We start from the raw sequence: 19,973 nt of genomic DNA, 5'->3' as shown, positions 1-19,973 counted from the left end.
TCCATGATGAAAAATGCACTCAACATGGCCATTATCTGCTTTTTGGACAATTGGCAGGGCCTACAATGGAAGGAGCGCATTTTAGCTTTTCTGGCCACAACTCAGACTGCAACCAATTCTAGACCCTATCCACCATTAGAAGAGAAATTTGGCAATGAAGATCACAGAAATCCCCCAGAAGTGATCCCGTTTTGGATACTGCACCCTTTTTGGTCCATATATATGGGATTATCATGTATTTAGACCTTACCATTTTTTTCAGAATTAATGCAAAGCAAATATGAAAATTAAAAATTTTCATTATTTTCAGCGATATCTCACATTTGGGACAGTTTTTTTGGCTCAAAATAAAGAGAATGACCAAAATGGTTCCCAGATTTAATATTTTAGTGTCTTCCATGATGAAAAATGCACTCAACATGGCCATTATCTGCTTTTTGGACAATTGGCAGGGCCTACAATGGAAGGAGCGCATTTTAGCTTTTCTGGCAACAATTCAGGCAGCAACCAATTCTACACCCTATCCACCATTAGAAGAGAAATTTGGCAATGAAGATCACAGAAATCCCCCAGAAGTGATCCCATTTTGGATACTGCACCCTTTTTGGTCCATATATATGGGATTATCATGTATTTAGACCTTACCATTTTTTTCAGAATTAATGCAAAGCAAATATGAAAATTAAAAATTTTCATTATTTTCAGCGATATCTCACATTTGGGACAGTTTTTTTTGGCTTAAAATAAAGAGAATGACCAAAATGGTTCCCAGATTTAATATTTTAGTGTCTTCCATGATGAAAAATGCACTCAACATGGCCATTATCTGCTTTTTGGACAATTGGCAGGGCCTACAATGGAAGGAGCGCATTTTAGCTTTTCTGGCCACAATTTAGGCTGCAATGAATTACAGGTCCCATCTTCCTGGCAGAGGAATTGAGCAAGTGAATTATAGAATCCCTTCAGAAGTCACATCAGTGTGGAAACCTTATATTCCCAACTTTGTTACTTTTGTGAGTTTTGAGTAAGGAAATGGAACCCAATTTTTACAATCCGCATAATATTCATCTAGAGGTATAATGAGAATTTTAATTTTGAAGTGGCCAATAAATGTGAAGTGGGGGCACGGCATAAATATGCGGGCATTTCTGAATGACTAAATAAAAAAAATTAATATTCTAGTGAGGTATGGTATTTGCGGAAACATTCATGAATGCATAGCCCTGGTTGGTCATGGCATGTCATGCACTGATAACCAGTGTCCTTCCTAATCCCATTTTTATAGCAGACACGGCATCTTTTTTGAGGACGGGCCTTTTTTGCAGTTGGTGGGACTTGGGATGGGAAGTGCTGTCCTGCAACTATCCTGCTGGCATCACTTGATGTTTTTAGCCCTTGCTTCGCTACCCAGGTCTCCAAAAATTAAATTTTTTATTACTTTTTCCTGGTAGTCCAGGTAAGATCCCTGGTGGCCGGTCTTTTTGTAAATGACAAATGAATTGTACAGGGCCATTTGCAGCAGATTAATAGCCAGTTTCTTGTACCAGACCTTGGACTTCCTAACTGCGCTGTAGGGCTGCAGCATTTGATCCGCAAGGTCTACCCCTCCCATGTTCTTATTATATTGTTGTATGCAGAGAGGTTTTGAAGTGGTGGCATTTCTACCACGGACAGGAACAGGGCTGCTCTCATTAGCATGAATGGTGGTTAGCACATGCACATCCTTTTTATCTCTGTATTTTACCAGCAATAAATGATCATTGCAAAGAGCTTTGCATTCCCCGGCTTTTAATTTAAAATTTACCAGTGCCTTTGGAAGGCCTTTTTGCGTCCTCCTGATGGTGCCACAAGCCACAGTATTTTTTTCGAAAAGGGCTCTAAACAGGGGCACACTTGTATAAAAATTATCAACAAACAAGTGATACCCCTTGTCCAACAGTGGGTGAATTAGGTCCCAAACTATTCGGCCGCTAACATTAAGGTTGGGGGGACATTCAGGAGGATTAATTTTTGAATCTTTCCCTCGTATACCTGAAAATGGTGGGTAAAGCCACTGTTGCGTTCACAGACTTTATAAACTTTCATGCCATATTTGGCTCTCTTGCTTGGGAGATATTGTCTGAATTTTAATCTCCCCTTGAACAACACCAGGGATTCGTCAATTGCCAAATTTTTTTCAGGCATATATACCTCTGCAAATTTTAAATTAAAATGCTTCACGAGAGGCCTAATTTTAAATAGCCGATCATAGCTGGGGTCACTTGCTGGGGGACATAATGAGTTGTCACTGTAATGAATGAAGCGCATTATAGCCTCGAAGCATTTGCGCGGCATCACGTCCCGATACATAGGGGTGTCGTACAATACATCGGTTGACCAGTATGATCTGATTGTTGGCTTTTTTACAAGGCCCATATTCAAAAGAAGGCCCCAAAATAACAGCATTTCTGCCTGGTCAACTGGCTTCCACATGTTATCACGAACATAAAGTGATTCAGGGTGTGTAGCCAAAAATTGAGCGGCGTACACATTTGTTTGTTGGACTATTAGATTTATTAAATCTTCTGAAAAGAAGAACTTAAAAAAATCTGCCTCACAATAACCTGTGGTGTCTATCTTAACGCCGGGCACAGAAACAAAATCTGGAATTTGTGGGGCATATGATTCTGCGGACAGCCAGTCTGGGTCATTACTGCTAGTACTTGGCTGACTTTTGCTCAGCCTGGAGCGCATTGCTACTGGCTCATCGCTGTCACTAGATGACGATGAAGGAACGAAAAGTTCATCATCAATTTCACTTGCGGTATCTGTGTCTGAACAGATCATAGCATAGGCTTCCTCTGCAGTAAACATCCGCTGTGCCATTCTTTGAGATATATTCACAAAGTGTATATCTATACCTAGAACTACAACTGTATAGTAGTAAAAAAAAATTATATTTTATTCTTTTTTTTTTTTGTAGCTTTTTTTTTCTTTTAGGTAACAAACAACAACTAGTAACTAATATTCAGTGACAGGAGCAATCACTGTATTATTACTGGACACTATATGGACACTGGTCAGTGACAGGAGCAATCACTGTATTATTACTGGACACTATATGGACGCTGGTCAGTGACAGGAGCAATCACGGTATCACTGGACACTATATGGACGCTGGTCAGTGACAGGAGCAATCACTGTATTATTACTGGAGACTATATGGACGCTGGTCAGTGACAGGAGCAATCACGGTATCACTGGACACTATATGGACGCAGGTCACTGACAGGCGCAATCACGGTATTATTACTGGACACTATATGGACGCTGGTCAGTGACGGGAGCAATCACGGTATCACTGGACACTATATGGACGCTGGTCAGTGACAGGAGCAATCACGGTATCACTGGACACTATATGGACGCTGGTCAGTGACAGGAGCAATCACGGTATCACTGGACACTATATGGACGCTGGTCAGTGACAGGAGCAATCACGGTATCACTGGACACTATATGGACGCTGGTCAGTGACAGGAGCAATCACGGTATTATTACTGGACACTATATGGACGCTGGTCAGTGAAAGGAGCAATCACGGTATCACTGGACACTATATGGACACTGGTCAGTGACAGGAGCAATCACTGTATTATTACTGGACACTATATGGACGCTGGTCAGTGACAGGAGCAATCACGGTATCACTGGACACTATATGGACGCTGGTCAGTGACAGGAGCAATCACGGTATCACTGGACACTATATGGACGCTGGTCAGTGACAGGAGCAATCACTGTATTATTACTGGACACTATATGGACGCTGGTCAGTGAAAGGAGCAATCACGGTATCACTGGACACTATATGGACGCAGGTCACTGACAGGCGCAATCACGGTATTATTACTGGACACTATATGGACGCTGGTCAGTGACAGGAGCAATCACGGTATCACTGGACACTATATGGACGCTGGTCAGTGACAGGAGCAATCACTGTATTATTACTGGACACTATATGGACGCTGGTCAGTGACAGGAGCAATCACGGTATCACTGGACACTATATGGACGCTGGTCAGTGACAGGAGCAATCACTGTATTATTACTGGACACTATATGGACGCTGGTCACTGACAGGAGCAATCACGGTATCACTGGACACTATATGGACGCTGGTCAGTGACAGGAGCAATCACGGTATTATTACTGGACACTATATGGACGCTGGTCACTGACAGGAGCAATCACGGTATCACTGGACACTATATGGACGCTGGTCAGTGACAGGAGCAATCACGGTATCACTGGACACTATATGGACGCTGGTCAGTGACAGGAGCAATCACGGTATCACTGGACACTATATGGACGCTGGTCAGTGACAGGAGCAATCACGGTATCACTGGACACTATATGGACGCAGGTCACTGACAGGCGCAATCACGGTATCACTGGACACTATATGGACGCAGGTCACTGACAGGCGCAATCACGGTATCACTGGACACTATATGGAAGCAGGTCACTGACAGGCGCAATCACGGTATTATTACTGGACACTATATGGACGCAGGTCACTGACAGGCGCAATCACGGTATCACTGGACACTATATGGACGCTGGTCAGTGACAGGAGCAATCACGGTATCACTGGACACTATATGGACGCAGGTCACTGACAGGCGCAATCACGGTATCACTGGACACTATATGGACGCAGGTCACTGACAGGCGCAATCACGGTATCACTGGACACTATATGGACGCAGGTCACTGACAGGCGCAATCACGGTATCACTGGACACTATATGGACGCAGGTCACTGACAGGCGCAATCACGGTATCACTGGACAATGTAACTGGAAGAGCTGGTGAATATGAGGGGGCACACTAAGGGGTTAATCGAACTCTGTGGGGCACACTGCAACACAGTTTCGTTCTGAGAGGAGGCTCAGCAGACACAGCTCCGATCTCATCCACAACTCTGACTGAAATGACGAGATCGGAGCTGTATTCCAGCCTCCTCTCACAGGATACAGCTATGATTGGTCGGTGTGACGTCACCGACCAATCATAGCGATCGCTGGACAGGGAGCGCTGTGATTGGTCCCTGCATCGATGCCTGTGACACTCGGCTGTCTATGACAGCCGATGTCACAGTGTAGTCACCGTGTGTTTACACACGGTGACGATTTAAATGGATGACGAAAATGCACGTCCCGGTGCCGGAACGTGCACCCGACTTGGACGTGCATTTTCGTCATAGGTCCTGAAAGGGTTAAAGAGAGTACATACATAACAAAACATTGTATCCACATTTATCAAAAAGCACACGGAGAAAAAACAGGAATTGTAACCCGAATAAATACTATAACCCCAACATGCACCCTCCCACCCCGCCAACCCAGCCCCTCTGCCGTGAGGAAAGAAAAAAGAAGGAAAAAAAAAAAAAGAGAAAAAAGCCCACAAAAATTTAATAAAACTAGTATGCGGCCTTTTGCAAATTTTAGTAATAGTGATGCACAGAATTTTGCTAACTTTCTGCCCTTAGTCTACCTCATCCGTCATTCTCCGACTCTATACACCAAATCTTTTTCCACTTCTCAAGATATCCTCCCTTGATCGGCAGCCATTTCTCATACTTTTTACACTTCTCCACCTCTCCCTGGAATTCTTCCAGGGACAGGGTGGTCGGACACCCCCACTTCCGTGCGATGACCAGTCTTGCCAACAAGAGAACCTTGTTAACCACTGACTTTTTTCCCCTTTCCCCATTACTAAATTGGTAAAAACTAAGCAGGGCAGCCTGAATACAATGGGGCAAGTTTACTTTAAATTTTTTTTCCAAATATAGAAAGACCCTAGACCAGAAAAAATTAACTTTATTGCAGACGAATGACACATGTACAAAATCTGCATTCTCCAGGCTACACCGCAGACACTTAGAATTGTCTTTAAATTTCATTCTAAATAAACTGTAAGGGGAATAATACAATTGGTGCACAAAATTAAATTGGACCATTCTATGATTCCAAGAGAGGGAGGACAGCCCAATGCCCCTGTAACATTTTTCCCAATCTGCCTCAGACAGAAACCCCACTTGATCCTGCCATTTTCTTTTGGAGGGATGAGTAATTCCCTTTGAGAACCCATGGATCAAATAACTATAAACATGTGCTACCACCTTGTTCGGGGTGGAAGAACCCAATAGGAATTCCACCCCTGCATCAGTGCATAAATTAAACCTACTTTTATCCTCTACCGAATTATATGCGTGCTGCAATTGAAAAAGTCTTAAGAAACAAGTGTCAGAGCTTCTATTTCGGGTAATAAAGTCTGAAAAATCCTGTGAATGGTGAGGACTAATTAATTGTGAGAAAAAATTTACCCCCTTTATTATCCAATATCTACAATCCAGAATGGATCTAAACTCCTCAAAGTGATAATTCCCCCAAATTGGAGAGAAACAAAAAATCCCTTGAATACCTCTAATTTTCTTGTAAGCAATCCAACTCTTATCCAATAACCCCCCTATATGAGTACCTCTATATCTATCGTGCCCAAGTTCCCCACTTTCCAAGAGACTAAAAATAGAAACCCTTGTGACCTCACTTATTTGCACTAACTTCCGAAAGGCACTACACTCCGTCCTTGTGATCAAAAACGCAAGCTGGGCTGCAATAAAATATCCAAAAAGATATGGGACCCCCCTTTTTCGGGTGGGCAGCAAAGAGAGGACAACCCAATCCTAGGGCATTTTTTCCCCCAGATTAGATCCCTAATTAATCCCTCCATCAGCCTAAACAGTTTCTGGGGTAACCCAATTGGGGAGACAGAGAGGGGATACAAAAGCTGCGGGAGTAAAACCATTTTTACTATCCCTACCCTGTCTGCTCTAGAGAAGGGCATTTTGAGCCAACCGTTAATATTATGTCTGATTTTAGTTATAAGGGGAATAATATTTAATTCGGCAAACCGTCCAAAATCCGCTGACACATTAATCCCCAAATATTTAAAAGATTCATCTCTCCTAAGGACCTTAACCAAGTCCCCTCCCTCCTGAACAGCGCTATCCAGGGGGAGAAGAATCGACTTTTCCCAATTAATACTCAGGCCTTAGAAGGAGCCGAACTCGTTTACCAACTGGGTCACGTCTTGTATGGAGTTACTTGTATTCTGAATTGTCAACAGAATGTCATCGGCATAAAGCGATATTTTTTCTCCTTCCCCCCCGCACCCCCATCCCTTAATCCATTCCGCTTCGCGAATCTTAATGGCCAAAGGCTCTACAAAAAGGGCAAATAAAAGGGGGGAGAGGGGGCATCCCTGTCTAGTACCTCTAAACAACCGAAATGGCTCAGAATATATTCCATTTACACACATTCGTGCTCTGGGGGAATAATAGATTATTTTTATCCAGTCAATAAACTCCCTACCAATCCCAAATCTTTCTAAGACCTTCCATAGTGGCTGTTTTAATTCTCGTCCACTTTTTCTTTAAAAAAAAACGTTACATACTGGGGCTTATTTAGTAAGGTCCCGCGGCTGCACGTTTTTGGGATTTGCACTGGGACAGGTATTTAACTGGGGATTGTGTCACATGCGATTGGAATGTTGCGCTACGCTGGCTTTCATGTGATATAAATCGGGGGGCGGGCCGTCAGACGATCCTACTGATGGACTGAGCACGGGATTTAACGTTCAAATTGTTTCACAAGCCCAAGCACGTGTATATACATGTGTTATTTATATGCTATAATTAAAGGCTCTGCGTCATAGCACGACTGTTATTCCATTCGGGCATGATGTAATTTAACAGACTGAAATAAAGTTTCCATTTTACCTTGGGGTTGGAGGATGTTTGTGTTTTACCTTTTGATATGTTTTCATTCAAAGCTGTAGTATAAAATGTGACTTCTGATCAACAGATAAAACTATAATTTATTTACAGACAATTTACAAAAAGTAAAATCTTTTAGAGATTGATTTTTTTTTTTAATATTTAAGTCATAATTAGGCTTTAAGTAGGAAGAGTTATCTAGTTTGACAACCCATACACATCCATTTTTGAGAATTCCAATAATATTGGCAGCATTTTCTTATGGTGTTATATGCCGCTACCAGTGGGGTCTGTCCCCTGCTTGGCCCACAATGAAATACAACTGAAAGTTTGGTGGAGCCCATCCTGTAAGGTTTATAGGGTAGGGACCTTTGTTTGACTAACCATTATCTTCCGCCATGTCTTCTGCCGTTTTGTGTCTTAACTTTTATGTTATTATAATATTGTTATTTTAAATAGTACCAGGACATTCAAAGGGTTACATTTTTTTCAGTTTATTTCATGCAGATCCCAGACTTGAATGATTTTCTTCGTTTTAGACAGAAGCTTTTAAAGTTCTTTTATCCTGTGATTAGAAATGTGTAATTGTGTTTTTTTTTTTTCATGTATTACATAGGGCAGGGATTATATAAAATACATGCCATCTGACTTTTATATTTCTCTTATCCTCTTTATTAGTCACACATTCTTAAAAGTTTCATATTTCAGGCTCCGCTGCCTGTAAAAAGTTACAATTTACAAGGATGTTTATTATTTTTGGTGTATAAAACTGGTCAAAAACATTGCTTTTGATCTTGGTTTCCAGATGTTCTCCTATTATGTAAGTGCATGTATTTTATGGTATGTAGCTGAGAGGTGTGAGGTGTTAAACTACGTAGGTCTCCAAGGCACTATATAATATATATTGAAGGAAATCTACCATCAAAATCAAGCATGATAAACCAGGGACATCCGCAGCAGATTTATCTGTAAGGCCCGTTCGAAACTTGCGAGTGTGATGCAACAAACTCGCATCCCACTCGCAACACATGCTGCCCGGAGTTCATCGCATCACACTTGCAATTGTGGAACGGACCTAACTCTGCTACAGGCCTGCTTACAAGGTATAGTCACCACTGCAGCTCCCTTATTCCAGAGACCAGTAACAGCTAGAGCTGTGGTGCTGGAAAGGCAATATTATTCCTGAAACAAATGTGCATTATAGTCTATTTTCTAGTGAAAGTTTGAGTAAGGGCATTTCAAGGGCCACTATTGGTCCTGAACGGAGTCAGCACCAGAAGCTGCGGGTGTCAGATGTATATAACAGCCGCAATTTGAGATTCCTCCGATCACAGGTGTTAACCTCTTAAATGCTGTGGTCACGCATGATCGCGGTGTATAGGGGGCATCCCAAGTGATTTGGAATCCCCTGCGGCGCCTACTGGATCTAATAAAGTTAAAAAAGACACAAAATCACCACAAAAACCCTACATATTTGGTAATGTCACGTCCATAACAATCTGTACAATAAATCGGTAACATTATTGGACCCGCTCAATGAATGCCGTAAAAACAAAACGCAGAAAAAACATTTGAAATTTTTCATAAAATCCCTTCACAAAAATGTTCCAAAAAGTTATGTGCGACAAAATGGTACCACTGAAAACTCAACACATTAAAATTGTAAAAATCTATTTAAAAATCTATATAAATGAGGTATCACCATAATAGTAAAGATCTATAGAATAAAGATAATGTTATTTTTTGGTACGGTGTACAAAAATAAACAAAACCAGAATTCACAATTTTCCTGCATGCATTCAAGAGTTAATAAAATCTCATCAAAAAGCTAAAGACCCACTAATTGCATCTTGCAGAAAATAAGCCCTTACATGTCTAAATGACAAAAAAAATAAAGATTGTATAGCCATTAAAAAGTGACAATGAATAATCTGCTCTGAATGGCGCAGCTTCCCTTCGATGCCCTGGCGTGTGCCCATACAGCAGGTTACCACCACATATGGGGTATTGGAAATCACCAGAGAGATTGGGTATCAATCTTTATGGAGCGTTTTGGTATTTTATCCACTGAGAATGTCTACATTTATGAAAAACCCATTCAGTAAGCCCAAAAGATGTTAATGTCAAAATTGCAAACAATTTTGTTGTAACCCCTGTAAAACAATTAAAGGTTTAACAAACTTCATAAAAATTACATACATTGAGGGGTGTAGTTTCTATAAAGGGGTTATTTGTGGGTTTTACTATTATTTAGGCCTCTCACAGTGACTTGAAATCTGAGCAGGTCCCTAATTGCATGATTTTGTGTTTATTTTTATGAAAACGTTAAAAATCGCACCTAAAGTTCAAAGCCCCTTAACATCCTAAAGCATAAAAAACCATGTGTACATAAGGCAGACATTCGGAAAATGTTAGTTATCAAGTTTTTTGGCTGTTATTACTAGGTGTGAGAAAAGTAGAACATTTAGAATTTTGAAAAATCAAGCATTTTTTTTAAAATGTTCACCAAATATGTCTTTTTCATTAAGAAACGCAAAACACACCACCAAAATATTTCAACGAACATGAAATACAAAGTGTCATGAGAAAACAATTTCAAAATGATTTGGATATGTTAAAGCGTTCCAAAGTTATAACCACTTATAGTGATACAGGGCAGATCTGAAAATATGGGCTGTGTCAGGAAGGCAAAAAGTGGTTTTGGCCGTAAGGGGTTAAAAGACATGCGACCGATACAAGGGAGAGGGTATTTTGCAGGAGCACATATAAGGAACAAGTCGTTTTGCATTAATCCTAGTGCTTCATCTTGCCTATAAAGGCACTGATTAAAATGTGCATTAGGCTGAACAGTCTTCAGGGATAACAAGGTTTATTGTACGTTACCCTGGTTTACACATTTTGTTGGGCAGTTTTGTATGCTATCATTTTTTGGAAGAAGTTTTATAAATATATGCTGACAAAATATATTTGAAGATCATGTGCTGCTGTATCATATTTGCTATGGCAAATGTTACAGGGAACCTGTCAACAGAATTTTCACTAGTTGATTAACAGCACACACAGGATGGGGGAGTAATATGGGGAATCAATTGTTGTAAATTGGAAGAGGGCACTAAAGTATTGGAGTCTGGGTCATGGTTTGATGTGCTGGTGGGCAGAAGCTAAACTGAACCTGGCCTCAGTATTTTCACCTTACTGGAAACTTTGGTAGAAGGAGCTCCTCTAAAAGTTATTCAATGATTCCTGCACACAGTACACCAGTTAGAAACACTTTTCAGACGCTGGGTGATTTTCCATCAGTGGCTTCACCGCTGAGTCCTCTCCTGCAGTAGCGCAATCTTTCCTCAACCTCAAGGACCCCTTGTGTCTTGAAGGGGCCTGCTCCATCTGACCACTCTGCAGACTCTGGACCCTGTGGCACCAATCCCCTCTCTGAGCTTTCCTTCTGCCATGTGCTACACCCCTACATCTTCGCAGCAGCTGCAATGGCCTTCCAGAGAGATGACTGTGTCAAACAGCCTACAGTCATGGCCATAAGTTTTGAGAATGATACAAATGTTAATTTTTACAAAGTCTCCTGCATCAGGTTTTATAATGACAATTTGCATATACTCCAGAATGTTATAAAGAGTGATCAGCTTAACAGCAATTAACAGCAAAGTCAATATTTGCCTAGAAAATGAACTTTTCCCCCCAAACACATTTCACCTTCATTGCAGGCCTGCCTTAAAAGGAGCAGGTAACATCATTTCAGTGATTCATTAACACAGGTGTGGGTGTTGATGAGGACAGGGCTGGAGCTCAATCTGTCATGATTAAGTAAGAATCACACCACTGGACACTTTAAAAGGAGGCTGGTGCTTGGCATCATTGTTTCTCTTCTGTTAACCATGGTTATCTCTAAAGAAACACGTACAGTCATCATTGTACTGCACAAAAGTGGCCTAACAGGGAGAGTATTGCAGCTAGAAAGATTGCACCTCAGTCAACAATCTATCGCATCATTAAGGAATTCAAGGAGAGAGGTTCCATTGTTGCCAAAAAGGCTCTAGGGCCCCAAGAAGGACCAGCAAGTGCCAGGACCGTCTCTTAAAAGTGTTTCAGCTTTGGGATCGGGCTACCAGCAGTGGAGAGCTTGCTCAGGAATGGCAGCAGGCAGGTGTGAGTGCATCTGCACACACTATAAGGCGGAGACTCTTGGAGCAAGGCCTGGTGTCAAGGAGGGCAGCAAAGAAGCCACTTCTCTCCAGAAAAAAACATCAGGGACAGACTGATATTCTGCAAAAGGTACAAGGAGTAGACTGCTGAGGACTGTAGTAAAGTCATTTTCTTTGATGAATCCCGTTTCCGATTGTTTGGAACATCTGGAAAACAGCTTGTTTGGAGAAGACAAGGTGAGCGATACCACCAGTCTTGTCTCATGCCAACTGTAAAGCATCCTGCAGCCATTCATGTGTGGGGTTGCTTCTCAGCCAAGGGAATTGGCTCTCTCACAGTCTTGCCTAAAAACACATCCATGAATAAAGAATGGTACCAGAATGTCCTCCAAGAGCAACTTCTCCCAACCGCCGAAGAGCAGTTTGGTGATCAACAATGCCTTTTCCAGCATGATGGAGCACCTTGCCCTAAAGCAAAGGTGATAACTGAATGGCTCAGGGAACAAAACATAGAGATTTTGGGTCCATGGCCTGGAAACTCCCCAGATCTTTATTCCAATGAGAACTTGTGGTCAATCATCAAGAGACGGGTGGACAAACAAAAACCAATAAATTGTGACAAATGCAACCATTGATTGTACAAGAATGGACTTCTATCAGTCAGGATTTGGTCCAGAAGTTCATTGTGAGCATGCCAGGGAGAATTGCAGAGGTCCTGAAGAAGAAGGGTCAACACTGCAAATATTCACTTGCTGCATTAACTCATTCTGTCAATAAAAGCTTTTGTTACTCATAATATGATTGCACTTGTATTTCTGTAACACACATAAAAACCAGGGGGCAACAGATCATGTGAAAATATAATATTTGTGTCATTCTCAAAACTTATGGGCATGACTGTACCATTCAGGAATAGGAAATGAACAAAGTTACGGTAGAGATTGGGTGCAGGAAAAGAAAAAAAATTCCTACTGCGCTGCCTTCAATCATTCAATTTGTACAGGCATTTGCAGCAGAAATTCTGTATTTTTAACAGACTATGCATTTCAGTGTCGGAAACACACTGACATACTGATGTGTGACCCCTCTGGCAGGACCCATTCTTCTCTTAGCTTCTTATGACCCGGTTTTTACTAAAACAAAAAAGGCTTACACATTATGCAAATGAACCTGAGGGGGTCTGGGCTTCATTTGCAGCTATGTAGCATGAAGCCCCTCAGTCTTATTTACATAGTTCTTAAAGCCTTTTTACGTTAAAACAAGGGCATAGGGAGCTAAAAGATGAACAAATCCTGCCAGATAGGGTGCACACCAGCATCTGTAAGTGTGCTTGGTTTACAATCCTTGATGCTGCTGGTATATTTCCTGTACATGCATTTTGAGAAAACATGGTTCCCGCCTCAATAGAAAGGCTGGAAGAAAACCTGAGGCCTTGCTTAGCTCCCTACATCAACTACAAGCTAGCCATGAGTGGACTCGCCCACCTAAGGTCAAGAAAAGTACCTAGTGCTAAAGACATGATAAATTTCCCCCTTTGGATCTCAAGTGCAGACGTATCTTGTCTCACTGCTTGATGTTTTCCCTTCCCACAGTACTGGATATAACAAGAGTCGCCTGATACATCTTGTGGTCGGCCTGTGGCTAGGCAATTTTATACCATGTCCATCTGATTTAGAACTGTGCTATGACTTGTCAGGAAGTGGTGAGGAACTGATACTTTATCAAGGCTTGTGCACCTACACAAGCCTTGATAACCCCCCCCCCCCCCGAAATCTCCAAGATCTCAAAGGCTTGCATCATTTTTATGCGTAGAGTAAATAAACCTGGCTGCCCCTACTTTGGTGGTATACGACAGCCGGCCACATTTTACCTAGTGTTTCTTCTTTAGCTGTGTTAAGGAGGTCGCACTGGTTTCGGACGCCATCTTGACTACTGTCCGCCATCTTAGATACAGCGGCCACCTTGGGGGGGGGGGTATGCTTCCCTCTTAGAAGCTATAGGGTTAAATGTTTTAATTCAGCTATTTTTCTCATTTAAACTGTTGTTTGACTTTTCACAATATCCTTGGCATTTCTTACCGTCCTTCGGGCCTCTGTATTCTTGTTATTTATTTTGGTTATGAAGAAGCTTCTAGGAGCCATTGTGTAGATAAGCATGGCTGTAAACAAGGCCTAGTCATTTTTCTCAGAATGTGCTGGTACAAAAACATAATGGCCAATAGAATCTAAGTGTCTTATCAACATCCCAAATGCTGATCTTCATGTGTTAAAATATAGCGGTATTTGTTTGAAATAAACAGTTTGATGTGAGTGCATTGGAAGACCGACTGTGTTTTTCATTCACTCTGTCAGCTCGCTGCCGGCAGCTATCTCATCCTCCCTCAAAGGGTTAATTAGGACTCACCTTACAAAAGTCAATAGGGCTGTTGGGGCCCTGCATAAAAATCCCTAACAATATTTGGCGTGTCCCTGGTTGGGCTTAGAAGTAAACAACAACAACACCGAGACAGCCTCCGCGAAGTGTCCCCGCCGGCTCGGTGAACAGAACTGACCAGAGAGCTCTCAGGGTAAGCTGTTTTATTGTCTACCTTGATATGTCACTTCTGGTTCACTGGTTGGACGGACCGGGTAAGACTGTCTCTGTGTTATGTATTTGCCACTGTTGTTCACTGTAACCTAAGCTCAGAGTTTTTGGCAAAGAACCACTTTGTAAGGTGATGGACAGAGACTGAACAGAGACTGGACAGTGACGGATGGTCAGACAGTCTGTGATGTTAGCTGAAGCAGTGAGACGGGAAGTAGTAACCCTTAGATGTCTGCAATGCTAGAGTGGGAGAGTGGGAGATATTCTGTTGTGATTATCATAGTGTCTAGTACTGTTTGACTGGTGCCAATAGGGTTACCCATAGAGGTATAGAGCTCAATTTGTGCACGTGCAGCGGAGACCCGCCCTGATCAAGTGTGTGTTTAGCTTTCTTTTTTTGGGAGTCTGAACAGCCTCGTGGGACTGTAAGAACTAGTAGTGACTTAGTAAAGAGTCGGTAAGAGAGTGGACTTGGTGTAGTCGGTGAAAGAGTAGTGACAGGTCAGAGTTGACTTGGTGTAGAGTCCTCTGTGGAAGTCTGGTATCTAGTTTCTTTGGGGTCAGTAAATCGAGGTGTTGGCATTCGCTGTGTCTGTGGGGACAAGTTTGGTTGTGTTGCAGTAGTAGGCATTTATGATGAGTTGTGAATTGGAATTGAGCCAAGTGCATTGCAGACAAAAAGATGTAGGTAGACAGAAGATTGGCATGATGTAAGTAGACAGAAGGTTGTTGAGTTAAGTAGGACTGATGGAAAAGTGCAAGTTGACATGATCGGACATAAGGCTGGTAGTTTTGTGTTGAAATGAAAAGTAGTATTGAAGGTTTTGGGATGTGTCAGATGATCTGATGATTGTACAAGTGAGAAAACTTTGGAAACAGACACTTATAGCCTCTGACTTTGACGGACGGACCAGGACAGAGTGACAGGAATCCTTCAGAGTGCCCATTGAAGAAAGAGACAGGCGATAAGGGACATTTCAAAGTTTTTGATGTGGAAAGAATTTGAGGAAAAAGAGATTTTATTATATTTTCCTTGGAGTGAAAAATGGCCCCTGTAATGCAGACTCCACCCCTGTATCTGGTGGTTAGAGAAGATGACACGCCCTACCATTCTTCAGTGGCGGCCATCTTAAGACAGTTTATTTTTCAGTGGCAGCCATTTTAAGTTATATTCCCTTCAAGTCGATGAAAGTTGATTGCTGTTGGCAGCCGTAAAAGCTGTTGTGGGGCTTTGTAGGATAACAGCTGACCATGCTTGGGGCGTCTGCTAGGGGTCTTGGAGTGAGGGATGTTGTTTGAGTATTATTCAAATTTATTGATCCCGGCAATTAGAGAAAAATTACTATGAAAAAGTGTTACAATGTCTCCGGTACCTGCTTTCTGGCATTTAAGGGGTTAACAAAAGGGTGGGGGCTGTTGGAGCTGCGTTTTGTTTTGTGAAGAACTGACATGTTCACGGAAAACTGAATTTCTCCATATTGAGTTGCTTGGAATCTGTGTTCTGTTATCTTGCGGTTTACAGGCTAGTGAGAACATTTACATTTGGGAGGGGCAGATCGCTGCGTTTAGACTTCTCCCTGACAATCTAAAAAAGACTTGAAGGAATTTATTTGATTGTGGAACAGGGATACAGTATGATGTTATGTCCTCCTGTGTACCCCATGAACAGACTAAGCAAGAATGAGCCCCCCTACTGTATTACAGAGCCTATGACTGACTTTTGTTCCTTTTTGATTAACAATCAACACAAGTGTACCTGGATTTTATTGAGACGTTGGAGTCTGGCCAGAACTTTATAGGTAGCACAGAACACTGGGCTGGAGATGTGGTGGAGGACTCTGACACATTGACATACAGAGGGAATAGAGGATGTTTCACAGACCACGCCAAAGTGAGATTGACAACATCTCCGGAAGTCTCAACCGACCAACCCAAGTGGGCGTTGCGGGGAGGAGACATTACTTTAGTGAGTGGCAGAGACGGCCCCCACAGGGCAAGACAAGGGGGGTGGTTACGGACAAGGATGTTAGCGAGAACAGTCCCCCTCCTGAACGCCCCCCCCAAACAGAGTTATCGCCTTTCATTGTAGAATTCTCCCCTGCTAGTCCGATGATGATTTTAGCCCATTCCCGGTCAAGAAAAGACTCAGAAAGAGCAGCCGGATACATGTAGCATGGTCCATGACCTCCAAGCTGCCAATGAGTGTACTGAAGCCCAGTGGTCCCCAGCCCAAACTGGCAGCAGTCCCTGAGAGTGACATATTATTCACTGTTATTGATTTGGCAAATGTTCTCCTCTCTGTGCCCCTACATGAGGATTGCCAGGACCTATTTGCCTTTACCAGTTCAGTATTCCAGTATACCTGGTGTAGATTCCCACAAGGGGGGGGTAAAACTCACCCAGCCAATACCCCACGGCCCTACAGGGAGTAGACTGACAGACTAGCCCCTTACTGGATGTTCTCCTTTTCAGTATGCGGATGACCTACTGTTTTTGTTTGCCAGGATGCATTTATTGACCTTATGTGTTTTCTGTTCCAGAAGGGTTACAAGGTTCCCAGAGACAAACTCCAGTACTGCCAGGAGAAGGTGGTCTTCCTAGGCCACTGCTTCTCAGCCACAGGCAGATACCTGACAGAGGGAAGAAAGCTGGCAGTCCAGAATGTGCCCCTGCCCTGAGGCCCTAAGCCTCTTCACATGTTTCTAGGACTGGCCAGCTCCTGCAGCCTGGGATAAGGTCTGCTGCCTCCAGCCCAATGCTGCCCCTTTCTGACTGAATTGCCTCTTCCCCATTTGCCCTTAGTCAGGAGGCAATTGATGCATTCCATAGCCTTAAGCTGGTAAATCCTGTCTGCCCTGGCCCAAGGCACACCCCACTGAACCAGACCTTTTATTTTATTTTTCACGGAGTATCTAGGAGACAGGTGTCTTAGCCCAGGAACGTGGTGGCCTTACCAGTGGCCCACTATTAGGCCCGGTTAGACTCAGTCGTGAGTGGAGCCCCTCATGTGTCAGTAGCTGCAGCCAGCAATCTGCTCAGCAAGGCCAGTAAGCTGATCCTAGACCCTAGATCACTCAGTTACTGTGCAAACCCCACATACCTTGCACAGTGTCCTCACCCAAGTACAGCCCAAGCATCTGAGCAAAGGCCAGACAGCTCAGACTCCAGTGTGCACTCCTGATGCCCCAGGACACACTGATAAGGTGCACAGCTCTGAATCCTTCATTCTATCACCAGTCTTCCAGGATTCAGAGAGGGGGGAGAGAAGGGTGAGTAACCCAGATGTTGAGTTTTTTCTCATAGATGGCTCCAGGTCTGCAGGAGGAGACAGATGGTTCTACACTGGATATACAGTGGTCAGTGGCGCACATGAGGTAGTACAAGCAGAACCACTCCCTCCACACAGGTCAGCGCAGGAGGTGAAGTGACGGCACTCAGGGAAGCGCTACAGCTGGTGAAAGGTACAAGGGCGAACATCTATACTCAAGGTATAGTCCTGGGGTCTAAACACGACTATGAACCCTTATGGAAGGCTAGAGAATTCCTCACCTCTGCAGGGAACCCCTCTAAGCATGGCACGCTGGTTATAGAGCTCATGGATGCTCTCTTACTTCCACAAGAGGTGGGGATAATAAAAGAAAAAGCACACACAATTTGGTGACTCCACAAGCCAAGGGCAAGTATGTGGCTGACGGGATGGCGAAGGCAGCTGCACAGATGGAGCCCGGAGACTGTCCTGAAGTCTCAGCGGTGAGTTCTGAGCTAAAAGTTTGATCCACAGGTGTTCCAGTCCCTGGTGGCCCGAGAGTCATCAGAAGTGAAGGAAGAGTGGAGGAAAGCTGGAGCCCAGATGCCTATGGGACCTGGATGCTGGGAGAGAGGGTGTGCCTGCCAGGAGCCCTGCACCCGACAGTAAGTCAAGTAGCCCACGGACACACACACACATCCAAAATGGCCATGCTAGTGCACATAAACCACCAGTGGTTTGCCCCGGGCATTACTACCCCTGTCACTAGACTAGTGAAAGCCTTTATAGTCTGTGCCCGCCACAACCCGGGTAAGGTGGAAAAGACCCCACAGAAGGTGACACCCAAGCTGCTGTATCCCTTCCAGAGACTGCAGATGGATTATATCCAGCTACCAAAAAGTGGTACGTAGGAGTACGTGCCTGTGTGCATTGATCTCTTTCCAGGGTGGCCAGAAGCTTCTCCCATGGCCAAGGCTACTGCCAGAGCTGCAGCCAAGAAGTTGGTGAGTGAGGTTTTTTCTGCAGGTTTGGACTTCCAGAGACCAAAGAGTCCGGTCGCAGAACCCACTTCACTGGACAGGTAAAGACCTGAAACCTTGTCCCTCCTGGGTGTAGAACAGGCCCTGAACACCCCATACCCTTCCCAAGTTGGTGGTGCGTTTGAGATACTTTAAACAGCACTCTTAAGTTAGAGATCCAGGAGGCCATGGAAGAAACAGGGAAACCATGGCACGAGTGCTTTCCTGCTGCCCACTATTCAGTTAGGACCACACCCAACAGAAAGATGGGATTGTCCCCCTTTGAAGTATTTTTTGGCTGTTTTCCCCCCCGACTAGGCCTCTACTTCCCACAGACCCTATAGCTGATGGCAGGAAACCAGGTGGAACATGCCACACAGTGAGCCAGGCCTTGAAAAAGGTCTGCAAAAGTGTTTCTGATTCCTTTTTCAGATCCAGACAGAGACCTCAGGACGCATAACCTGAAGCCTGGAGACTACGGGTGGTGAAGACACACCAGAGAGAGAGAGTCTGGAGCCTCGCTAAGATGGTCCTTTCCAAGTCCTGCTGACCAGTGCCACGTCTGAAGCTAGAGGGAAGTCAGCACGCTTCCACGCTTTCTATTACAAACCTATTCTTCTTGCTAGCCGGTCTCTTCTGACTGACTGTATGCTCAGGGGCACCCCAACCATGACTATCACTGTATCTATAGGGCTGACCAGGATGCCCCCAGGGTAGGAGACTTTACCTACGGCTGGTGCAACAAGACAATGACCTTCTTTAACATTGACAGCACAGGTAACCCTGTATTAGCAGTGTCTGATGTGTACAGGATTTGTGGGGATAGGAGAGTCAGGTCAGGCCTAGAGGCTGGGAAGGTGAGTGTACGGTGATAACACTTGTGCATTCCTTCCTCGTGATCCCCAGGGATAAGGTTGATCAGACACATAAAGAAAAGGTAGAGAATCCCAAAGGATTCTGAAGGTCTGAGAGAGAAGCACCTAGATGACAACGTTTATATAGATACAGTGGGAGCACCAAGGGGGGGTTCCAGATGAGTACAAGGCCCACAATCAGATATGGGCAGGTCTTCCCCAGATCATTATTCCCCATGACATATCATTATTCCCCAGAGAGCTATGAACAAAGATGTTGGTTGG

The sequence above is a fragment of the Engystomops pustulosus genome, chromosome 4, assembly GCF_040894005.1.
Source record: "Engystomops pustulosus chromosome 4, aEngPut4.maternal, whole genome shotgun sequence".
NCBI classification, from domain to species: domain Eukaryota; kingdom Metazoa; phylum Chordata; class Amphibia; order Anura; family Leptodactylidae; genus Engystomops; species Engystomops pustulosus.
Note: the sequence above shows the minus strand (reverse complement) of the source record.